Source organism: Varanus komodoensis, unplaced genomic scaffold, assembly GCF_004798865.1.
Source record: "Varanus komodoensis strain SLA01 unplaced genomic scaffold, ASM479886v1 scaffold29_3, whole genome shotgun sequence".
NCBI lineage: Eukaryota > Metazoa > Chordata > Lepidosauria > Squamata > Varanidae > Varanus > Varanus komodoensis.
The window spans coordinates 44,360-52,198 of record NW_025335760.1 but is presented as its reverse complement, the minus strand read 5'-3'; positions in this window follow the sequence as shown (position 1 = coordinate 52,198).

Sequence of the window (7,839 nt, the reverse complement as noted above, 5' to 3'; positions counted from 1 at the left end):
GGTGGCTGGGAAGCATGTCAAAGGCACGCAGAGAAACGGAGCTGCTGTTCCTTTGGGTCGTCGTCTCCAACTTGCGGCCACCCCTGGAAGTGGCTCGTCCTTGCAGCCCCGCTCGACGCTCGTGGATCCAGGGCTGCAGGGTCTGTGATGCGATGGATCCCTCCGACTTAGCCTTCCTTTTCTTCCTTTGCTGTCGACTTTTCCAGGCATGTAGGCCCCCTCCAGAAAGTCTTGCCTTCTCATGGTGTGGCCAACAGAAGCCTTTGTCAGTCTTGTCATTTCTGTTTCTAGGGAAAGTTCTGGCTTGATTTGATCCTGGGCTGCCCGCCCCCCGCCCGCCTTTGTTCTGGGTATCTGCAAAACTCTCCTCCAGCACCATGGTTTGAACACATCCATTTTCTTTCTTCCTATCCTCTTTTTTCACTAACCGACTTTCACGCTCATGCATAGCGATTGGGAATACCAGAGTCTGAGTGATGACCTGGGTCGGCCAGCTTCCATTCAGCCAGAAGCGCCCAATCTTGGAAGCTAAGCAAGGCCAGGCCTGTTTGGACTCTGGATGGGAGACTTCCCTTCTGCGCTGAGCAGGCAGCTGGACTGTCGCCCGCTAGGCCCCTTCCAAATGCAGGATTCTGCGATTCTGGAACATCCTCGCGCTTGGTCCAACAGTTCCGTAGGTCATACTATGTACCGAGATGTGTCCACATGTATCTCACTGGCGGTACCGTTGTCTTGGAAATGTTTTGGCTTAATTTGTGGACCTCAGGTTCCACAGAGAGGTGCTCCAAACCAGATTCCAGAAACTGGTTTGTCGAAAAGGAGAACTACACATTATGAGACTTTGGGAATTTTACGGGGATTTGATTTCTGGCTTTGTTGGCTTCTTCTCTCCCCCATCGCCTTCTGGTTCGAAGCACCACGGAGGGCCTGTGGAAGGCATCATTTTGATGCAGGTGAGGATGGGGAACAGTGGGCTGTCACGGCTCCTCCCGTGACCTGGGCGTTCCCCGTTTCCCACAGCAAAGGCTGCACTGCCTCGCCTGCGGCACGATGGGCACATCCGGCTGGCCCAGGCGTTTCACCGGCTGTGTTTGCCCTCGCAACGCACGAATGGGAAGGGCTCCCCATGGCAAAACAAACAGATTAAATTGCACAGAGCACGGAGAGCAGCGCGTCAGCCAAGTGTGTTGGTTGCCACCTTCGAGCCTCAATGGGAAAGCTCCAGGGCGTGTGGATCAGGATGCGGCGCATCCTGGTAGGGGCGGGTTGGTGCGTGATGCAGGCGACCTCCGGCTGGGTGCTTCATTCGGAGTGCGGGGTGGGGAAGCGGGTCCCGTTCGTGCTCCTCATCTGCAAATCCCTCCGTGTGAGAAAGCGGGGCCCTCCTGGGGCACGATGAGACGGAGGAGAGAGAGAGGACGAGAGGGTTTGTGAGACTATTGGAGATCCCCTTACACGGCAGGCAGTTCCTCCTGCCCAGGTGCGGTCCATGAATGGGCAAGATCACCTGGTCACATGGTGTTTGCAAGGTGCAAAGAGGTGGCACCTTCCCCAGGCTGCCATTTTGTGGTGCTCTGGCGGGTAGAACTTGACTTTCTGGGAAACAACCAAGAGATCTGTCCGGCCCATCCGGATCTAGCCCGGGACATTTGACTCATCCTGTTCTTCTTCCAAGGTCTGGTCCCTAAGATGGGGTGTAGCATGTTGTTTCCCTTCCCATATCCATGCATAAAGGAGTGTGTTGGGCTATTCGTTGTTGCTAGTTGCGAAGTCGTGTCCGACCCATCGCGACCCCACGGACAACACTCCTCCAGGCCTTCCTGTCCTCCACCGTCCCCCGGAGTCCACCTAAGCTCACACCCACTGGCCCAGTGACCCCATCCAGCCACCTCATCCTCTGCCGTCCCCTTCTTCTTTTGTCCTCAATCCTTCCCAGCATCAGGGTCTTCTCCAGGGATCCTTCCTTCTCATTTGGTGGCCGAAGTATTTGAGTTTCACCTTCAGTATCTGGCCTTCTAAAGGGCAGTCGGGGTTGATCTCCTCTAGGACTGACCGGTTTGATCGCCTTGCGGTCCAAGGGACTCGCAGGAGTCTCCTGCAGCGATTCATTATGTCATGGGTGAAACTGAGTTTGCCTTGAAGCAAAGGGATTTCTGCTCTCAGCAGGCATTCTTAGCACAAAGGCCAATGTTGGACACAACCTCACATGCCTTTGAAGAGGTTTCCGCAACTTCCAGGATGCCCCTTCCAGCTGTGAACTTTTGGAGGGCTTTTGTAGACTCCGTGGGACTTTTTCTTTTCTGTCTAAGCACCTGAAAGAGTGCACCCTAAATCGCTTGCAGCAATAATTCACTGGGGACGTTTGCATGTGATGCCATCCACCCCCCAGGCAAAAAGCCCCCCCCCCATCTTTCTACAGAATAAACCTTTTTACAAAAAACAGTGCTCCAGGTGGCTTGCACGGTTAACATTTATTAAAACAATGCATTAAAACAGAAGGAAAATACAAGCCTAACGATTCAAAACGAGAGCCGAGCTGGGACTTCTTGCCGGCACAATTTCTTCTTAAAGAAAGTGCTCCTTGCCTGCCAGTGGAAGGACGCAGCAGGGCCAGCGAGTGCCGCTTTCCTTGGAGGGAATGTGCCGCCCCGTCCCCCAGTTCATGAGGTCGTGTGTATGTAACAGAGACCCTCCCCAATTGATCGCCTGGCTCCATTTCCCCCCCCACTGCTCTGTTCCTTAGGGCACATGCCTGGTCTTCCAAGACTAGGCTATGCACATACTTTTGCTGGTAGGGGCCATCAAATCGACACATACAAATAAGGACAACTATTATTAAACTCCAGCTTTCGGCATTTATGAAACTTGCAGTCCAGCGCAGCTGGAGGGCGGCAGGTTGGGGAAGGCTGGCCAAGGGGACCGAATGTCGACATCTGCAGCAGCACTCCCGAGTTCCCTTTCTGCGCCACCTGCCTCAGTTCCCCCATCCCTCCGCTCTGCTTCTCCCACCTGCCGGCCTGCCCACCTGATTCGCTTCTCCTCTGTACTTTTCCATCCAAGCTCCTGGTTGTTTTTTCCTTTCCCAGCCTCCTTCTCGCTCCCATTCCTCTCTCCCCACATCGCCCGCTTATCCCCGAACGTCGGTGCCAGGCACGGGGCTGCCTTCGGGATTTTATTTGCAGGTTCCACACGGGCGCTGTGGTCAACCCCGCCAGGTACACCAGGCCTCAGAATAAATGGCTCTTTGCTCAAAGGGCCCATGTTTTTTAAAAAGGGAATGGAGTGTTTCTCAGTTTTGGATGAGAACGGAGGGTGAAGCCAGGTCGTGGGCTCTGGCAGATAAATTTAGAATCTCTTGGAATCTGTGTGGCTGGGTTTTTTTCAGCCAAGCCTAAAACCCCTTTGAAAAAGGGCACTGAAGAAGTATTCACCCAGGCCCCATTTGTGCCACCGCCCAACTCTCTCGTTCAGATGAAAGCACTTACCAACTTGGACTGTGTGTTTATTAGATTAGCGGATGTTTCCAAAGCTGCTGGGTGTAAGCTTGTGAGCGACACTGGACTCTTCTTCAGGCAGAGGCCTGCGGAAGACAAAGGCCTGCTCTTCTTCCTGGGGTCGGTTGCTTCCAGGTGGGAGCATTGTGGCCTTCACCTGGTTGTCTCTTTCCTATTTTTAATCTCTTGTGGATTTCCCACTTCCTTTCTCCATCAAAACAGGCACAGGGCCTTTCTGGTATGGTGCTTCCTGCTGTTTTCCGGCCATACGGGGTTGTAATGCTCTTTAAGGCACGGTGAAAGGATGCAACAGAATGCGGTGGGAGAGCCCTGCAGTAAGAGATAGGACTGTGCCATGATATACGGGCGGTGGGGGACGGAGATGCTGGAAGAAAGCAGAAAATTAGCAGATTGAGCTGAGCCAGCGTTTTCCCACCAAAGGGAGCAGCCATTCACTAGAAAGGAGGATGCTGGCTGCTATCGCTCCAACATGGCACCCACACAACCGTGTTCATTAAACTGAACGGGCCTGCTACCCCGTCAAGTGTGCCGGGCTCTTGTGGGAGGGAATCTTGCGGTCCCGTTCACACAACCTGTGTCAGGTCTGGACTCCCCTAGAAATGGAAGGAAGCCTCTTCAGAGAGGGATCTACTGCTCCGACCTGCCCCGTCTTCCGATGCCCCCAGCATCTCAGCTGGAAGCTCTTCTGGGGAGAGATGGCGCCATCGAAAAGCAGAGCTGGCGTGGCTTTGCGGGAGGCAGCGCGACTCCCGGACTGGGCCCAAGGGGAACCTGGTTCCAGCCTCCCCCATGACCACGAAGCGATAGGGCAGAAATGCCCTATGAATAAGGGGCCCACGAAATAAATAAGGGGCCCACGACAGCCGTGCCTTCTCCTCGGAGTCTCCATGCGTCCCACTTCTCTGTCCCGTCTCCCCACCTGAATTTTGCATTCAGCATTTTGTGGTGGCTCCTTGGGCCGCTTGGCGAGGGGAGTTCCCAAGAGCTTTGCTTGCTTGTATAATTTCTGCAATCCTTGCGGTTCTTCCAAGTCCACTGAAACCTCCGCCCTTGTACCTGGAAGGTGGCTGTTCTGGTTGCACAAGGATTGGCACTTGGCGAATGAGCTTGCTTTTTGCATATTTTACATTTTTATAGTTTCCTTAAACTGCAGAATCTCAGTGATTAGCCCACTGCAAAGTGGTCCATAAATCTAAGTAGGAAAGAGAAAAGAAAGAAAAACCTGGAGAGAACAACAGAATCATAGAATCCTGGTTTAGGCCACCTTCTGCTCTGGGCTGGAACCTGCTGGGAGAGAGATGCAGCCTCTGACCAAAGACCTTCAGAGGTGGAGAGCTGGTCGCATCCCAAGGCAGCTTGAGAGCTCGGACGATTAGGGCGTCTTTCCAAAATCGGCCCCAGTGTAGCTTAAGCCTCTCCTTTTGTGTCCTTCTTTCGGAAAATCCCTGGGTAGCAACCCTTTGGGCTCTCATATCCTCCGAGCCTTTTCTTCTCCAGAGAAGCATATCCGTTCCTTCCATCTTTCCTTGAAGGGCTTCATTTCTCGTGCCCTGATCTTCGTCATTGGCCTTTTCTCTGCTTGTCCCCACTCATCTGCTTCCAGCTTAAAGTGACTGCTCTTTAGAAGGCCGGATGCTGAAGATGAACCTCAAATGCTTTGGCCACCTCATGAGGAGGAAGGACTCCCTGGAGAAGGCCCTGATGCTGGGAACGATTGACGGCAAAAGGAGGAGGGGCAGCAGAGGATGAGGTGGCTGGATGAGGTCACTGGGGCAGTGGGTGTGGGCTTGGGGGGGGTCTCTGGGGGATGGTGGAGGCCAGGAGAGCCTGGAGGAATGCTGTCCATGGGGTCGTGATGGGTCAGGCATGACTTTTCGACTAAACAACAACAAAACCATCTTAAAGTGTGGTGCCCCAAACGGGCAAGTCAGCGGGCAAACCTGCTGCTTTGCGTTACCTCCTTCGTGGAGGCGTCCAAGCCAGGGGACCCTAATTTAAAATAAGTTTGTAAGTAAAGACCGTGCTGATCTTAACCCCAAGTAACTAGGTGTGTTGCTTGCCTGGCTGGCTGGGCCACTGGGACTCCCATCTCGGGGCCAGGTGGGCCTCCCTGGCTCTTGCCGCACTTGCCTGAGGAACAGCTGGGCTGCTGATGCCACTGCGAGCTAGGGCGGAGAAGACACCCTCTCTGGGTTTCGCCACCGAGAACTGTAAATCCCGAACCAGGAAGCCATATCCTGCTCAGCAGGGCTGTGGCAGCCACACCTGCTTTATCGTGGGTGAACGGGAAGAAGGAAGCAGGAAATCCAGAGCGCTCGGCTGCATGGCCGGGGCGCACGGAGCGCGTGCCACTCCAGGGGTAGTCGGCGGTGTTCCGGGGTGCTGAGTGTCGCAACACACGCGGGCAAAGGTGGCCTGTCAAGCCACTTTCATGAGCAGTGCAGCCTCCCCCGGCCACAGCAGTGGCAGTGGGAGAGACGGAGAAGATGCATAATCAACTTCTTCACCCTCCACCAAGCAGCTTGCTCTAAAAACCAGCCAGCCAGGGTCACTGTGAAACCAGCACAGGGGATAACCAAGGAATGAGAGCAAGGGGGATCTTTCGCAGTGCCGAGGCTGGCAAGGGGGCTATGGGTCAAAGTCAGCATCCTGGACTGACTTTGCCAAGGGAATGCAGTATCAGCATCCAAAGGGCATCGACGGGCCGCTGCCCCCTGAACCGCCATCAAGGGTGGGCCCACGAGGGTCTTTCGCAGCAGCCTAGTCTCAAGACAGACATGTTGTCTTCATCTGCAGAGATCCGCTCAGGGCTGCTGACCGGCCGCAGCTTGGAAACGGCATGTGTTTTGGGGCATCCACCACTGCAGAGCAAACATATCTCCTTGGAACCGCTGGGGAGGCGAAGCTTCGGCTTCACAAGTGGCAGAGCAGCCCTGACACCTGCTCACGACTTTTAAGTTTGATGGGGAGGAAAGCCAAGCACTGTCCGGGCCCAATGAGGCGGATCAAGCAAAATATGTCTCAAGGCCTCATGGTTCGTGGGCCGTCGGGCAGCAGGATTCACCCAGCTGAATTCACAAGGCGATATGCCGAGAAATCGTAGCACCCCTTTCCCAACACAAGCAGGGGTCAGCCCGGCCCCGCTTCCCCGTTTTTTCCACGGGGAAAGATGCCAACGAGGGGCTGTGGATCCGACCGTCTCCCAGCAGCCAGCGGTGTTTTCATTAAGAAGGTGTTCCTAGAATGACGTTTTGACTGCCCGGCTCCATTGAATAAAGAGCCCTTTCTGGTCAAGGTCTCACACTGGCCTGCCTTGGAAACTGTTAAAAACGGCTCTGGGAAGGAAGGGAGAGAGATGGGTCTGGTGGGGAAGGACGAGGCAGGAGGCGGAGGAGGGCCCCTGCCATCTCCCAGCCTGGGGAAAGATGCTTTTTGTTGGCTGGAGGCTGTGGAGAGATTGCCTGGCGCTGGTGCAGAAAACACTCTTCTCCTCCTCCTCAGGTGGCCCCGGAGCAGCAGCTTGGCATTGCGTTCATTTCTTGGGGCCCAAGGACTCCGGCAGTGTTGCCCTGTGTGCTTCTCTCGTTGACCCTCACAACAACCCTGTGAGGTCTGCCGAAAGACAGAGTCGCTCAAGGCTGTGCCAACCAGCGGGTGAGCGGGGACTGGAAGCCCAGCTGATCCGGCACTTGCACTGCTGAAATTCTTTATGGACAGGCATTTCGAGAGTTAGTATAACCGTGCAGCTGTGCAGCGGCCCCGATTTAAATCAAGTCCACGAAGGGACTTTAGATGAACAGCCCATTTTCTCAACTGCAGAACGTTCCCTTTGCCTCCCCTCCCCGCCACCTCCGCGACAGTACCGGTCTAACACCAGCCTACCTTACAGGGCTGGTGTGAGAAACTGCACGTGAAGTGGTGTGGACCCGTGCGCAATTGCTCAGTGCAACAATCCAGCCACCCCGACACAGGGACGCCCATCAGCAGGCAAAGCTTCACCACGTGAATTCCTGCCTGCATTTCTCCAACCGCACGCTCGCGGGGCCCGACGGTTGCTCGAGGAGGGAGCGCTGCGTTAACGGGGGGGGGGGCTTGGGGGGGGGGGAGTCGAGCATCCTCTGCAGGCCCCTGCAACGATGCATCCCACCGAGGGCAGCCAGCCAGGGCGCGGATGCCGAGGCGCTCCGGGCGGGCTCGGGGCAGGCAGCAACCCGGCAGGTGCAGCCTGCTGCGGCAGCGGGGGCTTCCGGGGATCCCCTCCCGCGGCCCGGCCGGCCAGGCCTCTCCTCTCCTCTCCTCTCCTCTCCTCTCCTCTCCTCTCCTC